At 38.1% G+C, this 16,644-nt stretch overlaps 1 long non-coding RNA gene across 1 annotated transcript; it reads left to right on the top strand.

Annotated features, from left to right (window-relative positions):
* Positions 1-3,631: 3,631 nt before the first annotated feature.
* On the top strand, positions 3,632-16,407 carry LOC126066819 (uncharacterized). The gene is made up of 4 exons (XR_007515266.1): positions 3,632-4,523; positions 5,754-5,808; positions 9,428-9,507; positions 16,031-16,407. It is a non-coding gene; the product is annotated as an uncharacterized LOC126066819 (long non-coding RNA).
* The last annotated feature ends 237 nt before the right edge of the window (positions 16,408-16,644 follow it).

A 16,644-nucleotide genomic window follows, 5' to 3' on the forward strand; every position in this document is an offset into this window, starting at 1 on the left:
ACAATTGACCTCTTACTAAAACACAGGATAATAAGAAATATGTGTTGCAGAGATTCGTAGAGTTGCATTTAATGCTACATTAAATTAATTTGATGTACTTAATTTTTTTTCTGTCCTTTCTCTTTTAAAATTATAATATATTGTCTATGGAAAAAGAAAATAGCTAAATTTAAAGCCAGGCGAAACCCGTGTTTTATATGTCAATGATTTTATTCCAATAGTATGATACTGTCATTGAAAAAAATTCTGATTTTCCTTATCTTTAAGTCTTGCAGCTGGTTGTGATTTAACTTCATGACACGTTATTTTTATTGTATTAGTAATCTACTCTTTTGTCTATGATACAAAGTTCTTACTTCGCCCCGGAGAATTTTCTGTACGATTCCTGTGTTTCTTTTCACTGATATGGCCCCCTGGAGAGACTACTGGGTACCAGGGAAGACATGAGTATGGAAAACCTGGTCTTTACTCCCATATCCCCCAGTGTTATAAGTATGGTGAGGATACAACCCTAACACACACCTTTTCTTAATTTAAACCATGCAGTATCCCCTTGTTATGTTCAAACAGCTGCGTCTTGATCTATGTACAGGTTTGCATGAGCACAGTTGAATGTTCTGGAATTCCCGATCTTTGCCATGTTAACCATAAGTTGTTATGATCCACATAGTCGATGCCTTTGCATGGTCAATAAAACACAGGTAAAGATCTTTCTGGTAGTCTCTACTTTCAGCCAAATCCATATGACATCAGCATTTTTTTTTTCTGAATCTTGCTTGAATTTCTGGCAGTTCTCTGTTAATGTATGGCTACAGCTGTTTTTGAATTATCTTCAGCAAAATTTTGCTTGCGTGTGATATTAATGATATTATTTGATAATTTTTGCATTCCATTGGATCACCATTCTTTGGAACTTTGGAATGGGCATGAATATGGATTTCTTCTAGTCAGTTAGCCAGGTAGCTGTCTTCCAAATTTCTTTATATACATATAGATCGATCAGTCTGTCTGTCTGCCTATCTAGCTGTCTATACCTAACAGCATTAGGATTGGAGGAAGACTCATTAACAACCTGTGATTTGCAAATGACACACCCTTGCTTGCTGAAAGTGAGGAGGACTTGAAGCACTTACTGATGAAGATCGAAGGCTACAGCCTTCAGTATGGATTACACATCAACATAAAAAAAAAAAACCCTCGCAACTAGACCAGTGAGTACCATCATGATGAATGGAGAAAATATCGAAGTTGTTGAGGATTTAATTTTACTTGGATCCACAGTCAACACCCATGGAAGCAATAGTCAAGAAATCAAACGATATATAGCATTGGGCAAATCTGCTGCAAAAAAATCTCTTTAAAATCTTAAAAGGCAAGGATGTAACCTTGAAGACTAAAGTGTACCTGACCCAAGCCATGGTATTTCAATTGCCTTATATGCATGCAAAAGCTGGACAATGAAAAAGGAAGAATGAAGAAGAATCAACACCTTTGAGTTATGGTGTTGACGAAGAATATTGACTACCATCGTTATGGATTGAATTGTATATCCCAGAAATGTGTGTCAGCTTGGCTAGACCATGATTCCCAGTATTGTGTGATTGTACACAATTTTCTCATCTGATGTGATTTTTCTATGTGTTGTAAATCCTACCTCTATGATGTTAATGAGGTAGGATTAGCATCAGTTATGTTAATGAGGCAGAACTCAATTTACAAGATAAGATTGTATCTTAAGTCAATCTCTTGAGATATGAAAGAGAAATGAGCAGAAAGACATGGGCACCTCATACTACCAAGAAAGCAGTGCTGGAAATGGTGTGCATCCTTTGGACTCAGGGTCCCTGTGCTGAGAAACTCCTAGACAAGGGGGGAGATTGATGACGAAGACTTTCTCCCAGAGCTGACAGAGAGAGAAACCCTTCCCCTGGAGCTGACTCCCTGAATTTGAACTTTTAGCCTCTAGACTGTGAGAGAATAAATTTTTGTTTGTTAAAGCCATCCTCTTGTGGTTTTTCTGTTATAGCAGCACTAAATGACTAAGACAACCATAGACTGTCAGAAGAATGTAAAATCTGTCTTGGAGGAAGTACAGCCAGAATGCTTCTTAGAGGTGCGAATGATGAGACTTCATCTCACTTACTTTGACATGTTATCAGGAGGGACCAGTATCTGGAGAAGGATATCATACTTGGTAAAGTAGAGGGTCAGGGGAAAAGAGAAAGACCCTCAATGATTGGATTGACATAATGGTTGCAACAATGGGCTCAATCATACCTACTATTATGAGGATGGTGCAGGACCGAGTAACATTTCACTCCGTTTTCCATGAGGTCCCTATGAGTTGGAGCCAACTCGATGGTACCTCACAACAACCACCTCCAGTTTTAAATATACTTCATACAGAAAGTCAGAATAGTATTAAAAATTTAAATTGTCTTGTTCTATAAAAGGTCTGATGAAGTGTCCAATATGCTGTTATTGCGCATGTGATACAGGGTTCGTTTCTCAACAGGGTTGTATAGTGGTAAAAGCATTATATTACAGATCAGGAAACCTAGGTAGTAATTCCAGGGTCTCACTTTCTAGTAATCTAATATAACAATTCTGTTAGTTTCCTTAAGCCTCAGTTTCCCCATCTATAAATCATGATACTAGTATCTGTTCTGCTGTTCTGGTGGGGTTGTTGTGAACATCAAATGAGATACTAAGATGTATTTTGAAAAATTGAAATGTACTCTATGAATGTACCATGAAATTGATATTTTATAATGATGACTTGTATTAGTTGAATTGTTTTGACTGCCTGCAACAAATTAACAGTGGCTTGAAAAAGATTGAATTTTCTGTCTCTTCCTTGAAACAGTATGATCTGCACAGTTATCAGGATCAGTCTTCTTTTATCTTGTTGTTTTGCAGTCCCTAGGCATTTGCTATCATTTGTGAGGTCAAAGGTGGTTTATCACCTTGTCCAAGTTCCAGCCAGTAGCATGAACGAAGCAAGAGGAATGGAAGGGCCATTCCTTTCCTTTAAAAGACACACATCACTTCCTCCCACATGCCATTCATAGAATGAAGCCACAGGGCCTTATCCAGCTGCTGGGGAGGCTGGGGAATGTGGTGTTTATTCTGGCATTCATCTATCTACTTAGTTAAAAATTATAGGCACTACTACCAAATAAAGAGGGGCCAACAGATATTGGGGTACAATTAGAAAACTGTCACATGAATTGAGAAGAATAACATTAGGTCTTTAACTTTTAACCTTAAAAGATATATGTTAGAACAGCACTGTCACATTTAATATCTAATATCTAAAAAGAAACAAAGAACCCGAAACCCGTTGCTGTCCAGTTGATTCCGACTCATAGCGGTACTCTGTGTTAAAGTGTAGAACTGTTTCATAGGGTTATCTTGGCTGTAATCTTCATGGGATCAGATCACCAGGCCTACCTTCTGTGGCACCACTAGGTGGGTTCGAACTCCTAACCTTTAGGTTAGTAGTTGAGAACAAACTATTTGCGCCACACAGGAGTGATAAAGAAACAGATGAATGTAATTTTAAAAATAATTTTTCTTTATCCCAGTATATCCAAAATATTTTATTTCATATGCGATCAATATAAAATTATTAATGTGATATTTTACATTTTTTCTATATTACATCTTTGAAATCAAGTGTGTATTTTCCAGTTACATCTCATCTCAGTTTAAATTTGCCACATTCGATGAACTCAATAGCCACGTGTATATTGGGCAATGCAGCTCTAGGAAGAAGTATTGACAAATGTTATATGGTAACAATGGAGGAGAATAAACCTTCTTCCTTATTTCCTGTTGTTTTACATTTCACATAATTTTCAGTGTATTTATTCAGTCAAAAAATACTAAGTACCTTCTATATCCTAGACACTGTACTAGGCACTCAGGATACAACCGTGAACAAAACTAACAATGTCCCTGTGCTAATGGAGCATATATCCTAGTGGGGGAGAGTCACACAAAAAATAAACAAGTAGATATTTAGCATATGTGATGGTTAAGGTTGTGTGTCAGCTTGGCTGGGCCGTGATTCTCAGTGGTTTGGCAGTTACGTAATGATGTGGTTTGGCAGTTATGTTATGATGTAGTCATCCTCCATGATGTGATCTGATGTGATCACCCAATCAGTTATAAGGGGATTTTCCTCAGGAGTGTGGCCTGTATCCAGTATGTATATAGATGTTCTGGCTAAGCTTGAATACTTGCTCTTCATCCTGCATCTGGCTTGTCATCATCTGACCTCCAGTTCTTGAGACTTGAGCCAGCAACTTGCTGTATTGCCTGCTGATCCTGGGATTTGTCGACTTCTGCAGCCTATGAGCCAGCAGCCGGTCACCTTACCTGCCAGTCTTGGATTCAGCGGCCTGCTGTCTGATCTGCCAATCTTGGGTTCATCAGCCCCGGCAGCTACATGAGTCTGGAGAAGCCTCCAGCCTGATGCCTGACCCATGGACTTGGGACTTGCCAGCCTTTATAACTGTGTGAGCCATTTCTCTTTCTCTCTCTCTCTACATTTCACTGGTTTTGCTTCTCTAGAGAATTCAGCCTAAGACAGTATATCAGATGGTAATAAATAGAGAACAGTATGGAGAAGAACAAAACACCATAATAAGTCAACTGAAGAAAGAGCCATGGATATCTGGAAGAAAATTGTTCCACGGAGTCAGAATAGCAAGTACAAAGGCCCTGTGGCAGAGAGTGTTTAGCAATATTTAAGGAACAATAAGGAGCCCAGTGCAGATGGGACAGAATGGTGAGAGGGAGCATGTAGGAGATGAAATCAGAGAAAGAGTGGGGAAGTATGTTTTAAAAAGATTACTCCATCTACTCTGTTGAGAATATACAAGGTAGTAGTAGGGAGGTCAGTAAGGAGAATATTGCAGTAATCCTGTAGAGAGATAACACTGTTGGCAGAGATGGTGAGAAATGGTAGGATTGTGATATATTTTGAAGTTAAAATTGAGAGAATTTGTTGATGGTTTGGATATGTACTTGAAAAAGAGAAGTCAAGAATGCCTTTGTGCTCTTCTTAAAACCAAACAATAGTTTAGCTTAACTACTAAAGAATGTCTTCCTTGAGCATTATACTCCTTTAAGATCTATCTATATGGGATCATATTGACAACAGCAACTCAAAAGATTATATAGGAACCCTAGGGGGCAGTGAGTTGATGTTTTAATAGGAGAGGAACAACTCAGAAAAGGAAGGTGAGGATAGTCGCACAACTCAAAGAATGTAATCAGTGTCACTGAATTGTACACACAGAAACTGTTAAATTGGTGTATGTTTTTTTGCTATGTATATTCGTTGGGTTATTCTCAAAAACAAAATGAATTATTAAAAAAATTAAAAAAGAATGGCTTCAGGCTTTGATCAGAGCATCTGGAAATACATAGTTGCCTTTTACTGAAATGGGAAGACTCTGAAAGTGGTAGGTTTATGACAGATGGGTATGTGTGGAGCTGGCAGGAGGGAGTTCAATTTTAGACATGCTATGTTTGAGGTATCTATTAGGTGACAGACAGGCAGGCAGTTGGATATATGGGTCTGGAGCGGAGGAAAGATAGTGGGGCTAGAGAAATCAGGACTGAGGGCATCATTGTAGAGCTATATTTAAAGCCATCTTATTAGATGAGATCATAGGGAGAGATGGTAATATAAAAGTGAAGAGGTTCACGGACTCTACCCTGTGATACTCCGATGTTTCTAGGTTATGCTGATGAAGAAGAAGCAGCAAAAGGGACAGAAAAAGAGTGGCTGGTAAGGTAAGAGGAGAATCAAGAGCGTGTTGAGTAGCAAAACCAATGAAGAGTGTGTCAAGAAGGTGTAAGTAGTCAATTTTTATAGTTGTGTAAGAAGAAAGTCAATTAAGAACAAAGGCAAAAACTTACTTTTAGTTTTAGCAACATGGAAGTCATTGGTGGCCTTGACAAAAGTTATTCTTGGGGACTGGATGGTTCAAGAAAGAAAGCTGTTTCAACAGTTTGCTATCTGTGTCCTTATATGTGTATATTTGGTCAACTGTTCAGTTGTTTTCTTAGGACTTATTCATAAGTTGAATCACTAGGCCAAAGCATAGATGCATATGTCACGTGAATAAGAATATGGAGAACGTAGCAATCAGAGTTCAGAAAGATTCACAGGGTTGTGGAAATGTACTGTATTCACACACAATCAGGCATGGGCTATTTGAGAAAGACATAGGGATATGTTTTTAAATACAGATCCAGAAAGGAGACAGGTCCAGAGCCTTGCTCCAATCAGTGGACATTACCCATGCTCAATGGCATTCCAAGTAGTAGGTAAAGGCCCAGGTGGGCAGGTGCTTGGTTTCATGGCATCCAGCTAAGAAGTAATGCTTTCAAGAGTTAAAAACTCCAGCTGCTGGGAGTGCCGGGTACTCATCTATAAGGGAACAAAGCAGAAGCCCAGTTACTAAGACTCATAGTTCAGGGCAGGGACCTAGGAACCAGGGACAGAGCTTGACCAGCCACAAGACAAGGGCCACTTAGCGTATGATATTCCCAAGCCTAGAGTTTCAGTGGTGTCAAAATTGTTGGTATGAGTAAAGTAGTTCTAGTTGGGAAAATATGAGGAAGTACTGGAGCAAAGAGCTATCATCCTTGCACAAGATTTAAATATAAGTAACGAGGACAGAAAATATCATGGCACAAATAGCACCAATACGTTACCAATATATAAAGGATTATTAATAAGGAGTCCTGGTGGCACAGATGGTTAAGCATTTGACTACTAAACAAAAGGCTGGCAGTTTGAACTCTCCCAGCAGCTCCACAGGAGAAGGACCTGGCAGTCTGCTTCCATAAAGATTATAGCCAAGAAAACCCTATGGGGCAGTTCTACTGTGCTGTATGGGTGGCTGTGAGTCGAAGTCCACTCGATGGCACCTAAGAACAACAACGAAAACAACTGTGTCTTAATAAGGTTTTCGTACCCCAAACTGCCAAAATAGATACTGGGGTCAGGGTTCTATAAAATGCAGTTACAATTAGGGCTAAGTTCAAGGTTCTTGACTGAAGTAAAAAATGCTGAGTATATATAAAGATCACTAGGACAAACCAAAAAAAACCAAACTCATTGTCATTGAGTCAATTTTGACTCATAGTGAGCCTATAGGACAGAGTAGAACTGTCCCATAGGGTTTCCAAGGAGTGGCTAGTAGATTTGAACTTCTCTTTTTGGTTAGAGCCAAGTTCTTAACCACTATGCCACCAGGGTTCTCAATCCTGGATGCACATTAGAATCACTGGAGTTGCTTTAAAAAATCCTAATGTACCAGCCTCACTGCAAATCAGTTAAAATCATAATCTGGGGAGTTGGATCCTTCAAGCAGTAGTGGTATTTAAGCTGCCATAGTGATTCCAGCAGAGTCCCTGGGGGTTATAAAAGGTTAATGCACTCAGCTGCAATTTTACATTCAGGAGAAAAGAAAATGGTGAAAAACAGGTGTATGATCAGAGAAGTAACTTAAAAGTTCTGTCATTATTGGTATCATGTATGAATTTATAATACTAGATAAAAAGGAGTCAGAGAGTTACTGTGAGGAGCTTATGTTTTGAGATGTGTTTTTTAATAAGTGTATTTTGTACATTTCTCTTATGCTTTATATACAGAATAGAGCTTTCTAGGTAGTTTCAGATATATAAAACCCATTGTTGAGTTGATTCTGACTTGTAGCGTCCCTATAGGACAGAGTAGAATTACCTCATAGGGTTTCCAAGGCTGTAAATCTTCAAGGAAGCAGACTGCCACATCTTTCTCCCACGGAACAACTGGTGGGTTTGAACCGCTGACCTTTCAGTTAGCAGACAAGCACTTAACAATTGTGCCACCAGGAATCCTTTTCAGATATATATTAATAATAATAATGAACAATTATTGAGTACTTACTACATATACGTGAGAAACTAAGGCACAAAATAGCAATATAGCTTGTTCAAGGTCATTTATTAGGTAGAAAATCCAGAATTTGAATCAAGCAGAATTTTACTGCAGATCATTGTGTTATGCTGAGTCTCATCTACAGCCTTTATTAAAGAGCCCATGAGAAATAATAGGACATGAATCTAAAAGTATTAAAACTTTGAGTTTCAATATTCCTCTGTGTGATAATTTTGCCATTTATCTTTTCTGACAATGATACATGCATGGATAAAACTTGATCGGGAAGGAGATCTTTTGTTGGAAAAAAATTGAAGGGAAAGTACATTCAAGGTAATTTTAAAGTAGTATTTGAGGGGCTGAGAGGAGAGCTGTCTGTTACTACAATGTTCCTCAACCTGCCTGTCCCTGAAAATCTCAGAAGGAATGTAGGGGAGGGCCAGAGGGGATCCATAAAACCTGTGGGCACTCTTAACTCCTCTACCAAATAGGACACTGGTTTTGAGAGCTACAGCGTATCAGATGCTTGTCAAAACATCAGCCCACTGGGGAACTTGTCAAGGAGGAACTTGACAGACTGTATGCTTGGGGGAGCACAGGAACAACACGTTGTCACGCACAAGCACGCAGACAATTACAACAGAGACTAAAACAAAGTCTTGTACTTGGAGGAAGCCCAAATTAAAAAAACAAAAATCAGTGTGTGTCTATACACTACTTATCTCCCAAAGGAAATACTGCTATCAAGTATTGGACACCTTCAGCAATCAAAATGGATTACTAAAGGAAAGATGTTTGAAGTTTGTCTTGTTGCAAATTGTTTGGGAGAGAATTTAACCTATTTTTATGCATCAGGCTGACATGGGTTTCAATCCGTTTCGAAAGACTTCAGTGTAGTAAGGAAAAAAGGACACAGCGATACAGATTCACAATTGCCTCATCTGCCATTCTGAAAATGTAAAATTCTCTACAAAGTGAAAGCTTTTCATAAGTTTGGCACCAAAATGTATTTATTTTCAAAACCTGACCTAAACTGACGTGAGGTTATGTATATTTTTATTTATCTTACTTAGTGTGAATATTCATAACATTTTGCTGCAAAATCTTAATAAGTTTTATTCTGTGATGCTGTTCTAGACCCCGCTGTGGGAATTACATGATAGTGTATTACCATATTCTTTTACTAAAGTCCAAAAAATGCTGAATTTCCAAACACACCTGGCATTCAAGCCCTTCCAGTGAAGGATTGTGGACCTTTATCGGCAAATTGAATGAATTGTAGACTTCCTATTTCTCTTTTAGATTATTTTCATATTATATTCCTTATTGCTTTTGGAAGAAACATTATTTATCAAGAGTTAAAACTTTATGGAGCAGCCAATATGCAATCTTTCTGAATCATTCTAATTAATAAAGTGAAGATAGAGTTCTAAAAATTTTAAAAACACTTGTTTCAAAGAAAAAATGACTTATCTTTTTCAGGGTGTGAAGCTCTTCTGAAGAAGGAGTTGAATGAAAACTGAGGAAGGTCTTCAAGTCTTTGGTGGAATAAATGTCAGAAGGTTAGATTCCTACTAAAATAAAATTTTCAAACATATAGATTTGTTATTATGTGCCAAAGTTTAACTTAATGGAGGAACCAGCCAGAAGACAGAGGAGGGTGTTTCAAAAGGTGTTGAGGGATTCCTGTTGGCTGCCATCCGATTCAGCCCTCAATTCATGGTGCATAAAATTGTTGGGGAAATGATTGCCTAAATAAAATTGCTGAATTGCCTATAAGACTTATTCCCCCCCCTTTTTTTTACTTGTACACCAATGTTCACTGCAGCATTATTCACAATAGCCAAAAGGTGAAAACAACCCAAATGTCCATCAACAGGTAAATGGATAAACAAAAGGTGGTATATCCACACAATGGAGTATTATTCAGCCAAAAAGAGAAATGAAGTTCTGATACGTGCTACAACACAGATAAACCTTAAAAACGTTATGCTGAGTAAAATAAGTCACACTCAAAAAAGTCAAATAGTATATGATTGCATTTATATGAACTGTCCAGAATAGACAAATGCATGAGACCAAATTTTATCCGTGGTTAGCAGGGTGGGCTGGAGGCGGAAATGAGGAGGTACTGCTTTAGTGGTAGTTAAGGGTGATGAAAACGTTTGGTAACACAGAGTGGTGATGGTTGCACATACATAATTAATGCCATTGAATTGTACACATAAAAATGGTTGAAATAGCAAAAAAAAAAAAAAAAAAAGATATTTCCTGGCTACCATTACTCAACATTTTGATCAAAGAGTCTATAGCAGAATCCTGATCAAAAGGGGGGAAAAGGCAAAACAGAATTTCAAATTCTTATGGAATCTGGGCTTTCTGGAGCTTGAAGGGAAATGAGCCGCTGAAACTATTGCCCTGAAATCATCTTTAAACCTTAAACTAAAAATACTCCCCGAAGTCTTCTTAAAACCAAACAATAGTTTAGCTTAGCTAGTAAAGAACATTTGCCTTGAGCATTGTTCTCTTTTAAGATCTATTTATACAGGATCAAATTGACAACAGCAACTTGAAAGATTATATAGGAACCTTAGGGGGCAGTGAGTTTATATTAGTGGGGGAGGGACAACTCGGAAAAGGAGGGTGAGAATGGCTGCACAACTTGAAGAACGTCATCGATGACACTGAATTCACATGTAGAAAATATTGAATTGGTGTATGTTCTGCTGTGTATATTCTCAACAACAAAAATAAAATAAATTATTTAAAAAAAGAAAATCCAGAATTGGGTCTTCACCAATCTGATAGGAGAGAAATGGCATCCAGTTATTTAAATTTGCATTTCTTTGATCATTAATGATTGAATAGTTTCCTTTGTCATTGTGTGCTTTGCTCACTTGTCTCCTTTGGGTGTTGGTGGTTTCTTTCTTATTGGTTGGTAAGACCACTAACCTTTTGTCATATTTGTCACAATCATTTTATTCTATGTTGTTGCCTGCTTTTTAAGATTTCTATTTGCAGTGTTTTTTGGCACACTGAAGTTTAACGTTTTTTAATTGTCTTAGTTATCTAGTGCTGCCATAACAAATATACCACAAGTGGGTGGCTTTAACACACAGAAATTTATTTTCTCACAGTTTAGGAGGCTAGAGGTCTGAATTCAGGGCGCTGGCTCTCGGGGAAGGCTTTATCTCAGTTCACTTTGGGAGAAGGTCCTTATTCCTTGGCTCCTTGGTGATCTTGTGTTGCATGGCATCTATCCTCTCCATCTCTGCTTGCTCTGCTGTCCTAATCTGCTCCTTTTGTATCTCAAAGGTCATTGGCTTAAAACACACCCTACACTGATATGGCCTCTGTAACATAACAAAGAAAACCCATTTCCAAATGGGATGATAACCAGAAATATAGGAATTAGGATTTATAGCATATTTGAACTAAAAAAAAAAAAATTGGGGGGGGGACATAATTTAATTTGTTACATTAGTATTCTATACAGTGGAATATTGTTCAGCCATAAAGAGAAATGAAGTTCTGATACATGCTATGACATGAATGAACCCTAGAACAACCTCCAATAACTCCATGGAGTTGATCCCAGTTTATAGATGATGAAAAGAGGTTTAGCACCTCCAGTTTTATAGGAAACTGATTCCGGCATGAGCGTTTGGCTAAGGTCCTTAAAGAGGTGATGGTTTTTCTGTGTGCAGTTTAATGTGCACAGCATTTTGCCCATGTCCTTGTTTCTGAGAAGCAGTGGTGGCTATGTTTTAAAAGTCCTGGAATTAGGGTTGTGCGATGATGATGGGCTTTTGTTTTTGTCCTCTGAGCTCTTCTGTGTATTCCTAGGTTTTATGGGCAAGACTTTTTTTTTATTAAGCTATAACACCTTAAAAGTTATGTTTCTTTAGTGTTATAAAATTTTGTTAAGTGTTTGTGTGAGTTAAGCATTTGTTAGCCTTATAGAGTTATAAAATTCACTGCACCCTTACTGCTGTTAGAATGCTGTTCAAATATACCAAGACGACAAAATTGTATTCACCAGGTGTCTCCAGAACAAAGTTTCACTAATTCTTTGGCTTATTAGAAACTGTTCTAGGATGATATGAAAAGTTGAAGCAATCAGAATTTTATCTTTGCCGCAGTTTGTTCATGTGTTTTAAATTTCTCATATCGTAATAGGAGTTCCTTTATCTCCTGTCATAATAAATCTCAACAGGTAAATATAAACCATTTCTCAAAAAAAAAAAAAAAAAACCAAAGAAAGACACAAACGTGTCCACTGCATATTTTTCATTTTTTAGAACAGTTTAAGATTTACAGAAATTTTGAGCAGAAAGTACAGAGTTTTCACATACCACCCAGTTTTCCTTATTATTAGTATCTTACATTAGTATTGTACATTTCTTACAATTATTGAACCAATTGTTGATACATTATTATTGACTAAATTCTAGAGTTTATTCAGATTTCATTAGTTTTTATCTAATGCCCTTTTTCTGTTCCAGGATTCCATCCAGGAATACTACATTACATGTAGTTGTCGTGTTGTCTCAGTTTTCTCTTTGACAGTTTCTCAGTATTTCCTTGTTTTTAATGACCTCAAGGGTTTTGAGGAGCACTGGTCAGGTATATTATAGAATATCTCTTTCTTGGAATTTATTTCCTGTTTTTCTCTTGATTATGGGTTTTTGGGAGAAAAATTATGGAGGAAAAGTGCCATTTTCATCACATCATTAACAAGAAAGCATACTATCAACATGATTGTGACTGTTGATATTCACCTTGATCACCTGGGTGAGAAAGTGTTTGTCAGGTTTCGCCACTGCAGTTATCCTTTTTCCCCCTTTCCATACTAGAATCTCTGCTTCTTTCACTTGTTTAATCTCTTTCATATCTCAAAATAGACTTAATACACACCCTATGCTAATCCTTCTCATTAACATAACAAAGACAACCCATTTCCAAATGGGATTATAACCATAAGCATAGAGGTTAGGATTTACAACATATATTTTGGGGGGAAACAATTCAATTCATTACATTCCACCCTTTGCCCCCCCCCCAAATTAATGTCCTTGCCACATGTAAAACACATTCATCCCATTATATCATAGCAAAAGTTTTAATCAACTCCAAGTCCAAAATCCAAAAATTCCTCTTCATCCATGAAATCTAAAATACAAGTTATCTGGTTTCAAAGTACAATGGTGTAACAGGCAGCCACAAGGTAGACATTTCCATTACAAATGGGAGAAACTGGAAGGAAAGAAGGTATAACAAGCACCAAGCAAGTCAGCAGAACACATTACATTAGCCCTGCAGTTTTGAAGATAATCCTCTGTTCTCTGAGACCATTTATACAATGGCATTGCACCCCAGATAGTCCACATTCTCCATATTTTGAGTGGAGGGCCCTCGGCCCTGGGCTTCAGCTCCGTCTTCCAGGCCCACTGGAAAGGCTCCCTCGAATTTGTGTGGCTCCATTATCCTAGTTCATTTGAATGGCAACTCTACCCTTTGAGACACTAGAGGCGTGGCCCTACCCTGAGACTGAGGCAGCTCTGCTTCCTTTTCTCTTCAGCTTCTGCCTCCTGGTTCCTTGGCCTCTCAGCCTCTCAGGCCTCACCACCAACATCTGCCTTGCTGGGGCAAGTATTCCAAAGCTTTCTAGCTCCACTGATGAGTGCCTGGAGGCACCCCACTCTGTCAGTAAACTTCCGCTGGAGGGCACTCAGCTCTCTTGCCTCATGGGTTGGCAAGCTTAGCTCCACTAATGAGTGCCCAAATGTACCCCACTGTGCCAGGAAGCCTCCTGCACCAAGGAACTCAGCTCTCTTGCACTGTGAGTCAGCTCCATTGCTGTCTCGTGCTGAGTCTCCTGGTTCTGCTGTTGCCATTTCTCGACTGCTGCTGTTTTCTGTTGCTGATTCTTGGCATCTGAGCCGTCTGCAGTGTAACAGCTCTCCTCACTTCCTTCTCAGTCCTCACCAGAATTTTCTTTGACATCCTCAGACAGCGAGAAGCAGCAGCAAAAAGACAGGGGGACCTCATATCACCAAGAAACAAGAGCCAGGAGAATAGTGCTTCCTTTGATCTTGGGGTCCCTGTGCTGAGAATCTCCTAGACCAGGGGAAGATTGATGGTAAAAGACTTCCCTCCAGAGCTGACAGAGAAAGAAAGCCTTCCCCTGGAACTGGTGCCCTGAATTTCGACTTCTAGCTTCCTAGACTGTTAGAGAACAAATTTCTCTTTGTTACAGCCACCCACTTTTGGTATTTCTGTTATAGCAGCACTAGATAACTACAATACCTTCCAACAAACATTTGAACATAATTCAGACAAGTTCTCTGCCACTGCATGAAAAGCATTGCCCTTCCTCCATTGTCTAAACACATGATCGTCATTTTCTTTTAAAGCCTCACCAGATGCACATCCAACACACACGTTTCTAGCAACATTCTGTTACTGGCACCATACATATTCTCTAAAATGGTACAGACTTTCTCTATAGCTCTTCTCACTTCCTTCTGAGTTCTCACCAGAATTGCCTTTAACATCCATAATTCCACCAACAGTCTCTTGAAGGCAATCTAGGCTTTACTGTTAGGAAACTTAAATCTCTTCCAGCCTCTACCCATTACCCAATTCCAAAACACTTCCACACTTCAGGTATCCGTTAGAGCATCACCCCCACTTCTCGTTATCAAATTTGTTTCAGTTATCTAGTGCTTCTATAACAGAAATACCACAAGTGGGGGTGGCCTTAACAAACAGAAATTTATTTTCTCACAGTTTAGGAGGCTAGAAGTCTGAATTCAGTGTGCCAGCTCCAGGGGAAGGCTTTCTTTCTCTGTTGGCTCTGGAAGAAGGTCCTTGTCTCTCTGAGCTTCTGCTCCTGGGCAATCTTCACATGGCTTGGTATGTCTCTTCTGCTGTCTCTGCTTTCTAGCTTGCTTGTTTAATCTCTTTTATATCTCAAAAGAGATTAAGACACACTACACCAATCCTGTTTCATTAACATAACAAAGACATCCTATTCCCAAATGGGATCATTATCACAGGCATAAAGATAAGAATTTATAACACATGTTTTTGGGAGACACAATTCAATCTATAACATTATCCATTTACTTAATTACTTAATTCCATTATACATGTATAGCAGTATCGGATTTGTTAAGGTATAATTCTGTGGGAAACAACGTTAACAAATATAGTATAATACTTATGTAGAGTTCCTTGCATCTTTAGTATTACAAACTCCATTACCAAAGGTACTTAGGTCAACATCTTTTTCCCCATACCCTTCAAAAAGGTTATGTACCTTTGTAATACAATTAGTTTCAATTGGATTCTCTTGTCACAGCCTGTAGTCTTTCCTGGGATACCCAGACTTCCTGAATCCTTTTTTTAAAATTCGAATATATTAAGGTTTAGTTTTTGTGTTGTAAAGTTCTATAGGTTTTAACGATTGCATAATGTCACGTGTCCACCATTACAGTATCATACAGAATAGTTCCAAACCAAAAAAAATCAAACCTGTTGCCATGGAGTCATTTCCAACTCGTTGCCCTAAAAATCCCCTGTGCTTTACCTATTCATCTCTCCCTCCCCCCCCCAAACTACTAGTAACCAAAGATCTTTTTACTGTCTTTATAGTTTTGCCTTTTCTGGAATTGTACAGTACATAACTTTTCTGCCTGGCTTCTTTCACTTAGCGATATGGATTTAAGGTTCCTCTATACCTTTTTTTTTTTTTATATATACCTTATATGGAAACCCTGGTGGCGTAGTGGTTAAGTGCTATGGCTGCTAACCAAAAGGTCGGCAGTTCGAATCCACCAGGCACTCCTTGGAAACTACGGGGCAGTTCTACTCTGTCCTATAGGGTCGCTATGAGTTGGAATTGGCTTGATGGCACACAACAATGTCTTGTGATAGCTTGATAAGTAATTTCTTTTTATCACTTAATAGTAATCTATTCTACGGATGAATCATAGTTTGTTTTTCATTCACTTATTGAAGAATATCATGGTTGCTTCCAGATTTTAGCTAAATAAAGCTGTTTTAAACGTTCACATACAGGTTTTTGTGTGGACGTGAGTTTCAACTCAACTGGATAAATGCCTAGGCACGCAATTGCTGCACAGTATGGTAAGTGATGGAATTTTTAATTCCCATAGAATTCAGATTTCTGGATTCCATGGAGGTTGAAATGATCCACCCAAACTGGCGCCCTGAGATAACCTTTTAACCTTAAGCCTTAAGAAAACTTTTAGCTTAAGGAGTAAATTATGTTTGTCTTGGGCATTGTGTTCTTTTATAGAATTACCCATGTGTTTTGACAAACAGCAATTCCAAAGGACAGACTAGAATCTATGATTTAAGCTCAATCAGTAATTATTTTAATTGTTTTTCAAGACAATGCTGTATGGAAACTTGTATGACCACAAATCCCTTTATCAGTTCTATTCTGGCCCTTTTTCATGGCAATGTATAATTACTAATGATAAGATGGAGTATAAAAATCTGTGAAAGTTCTTTCTTCTTTGGAACATTTTTGATTCTGTAGTTGGAAATGTTGCCCCAATTTGTAAGTCGTATATTAAATAAACAATCAATTTCTGTTATTGGATTAATATTATTTTTGTTTTAACAATGTTAATACTATGTTTAGCTTTGTACGAAACTGCCAAACT

Source organism: Elephas maximus, chromosome 24 (assembly GCF_024166365.1).
Source record: "Elephas maximus indicus isolate mEleMax1 chromosome 24, mEleMax1 primary haplotype, whole genome shotgun sequence".
In the NCBI taxonomy this organism is placed as follows: Eukaryota; Metazoa; Chordata; class Mammalia; order Proboscidea; family Elephantidae; genus Elephas; species Elephas maximus.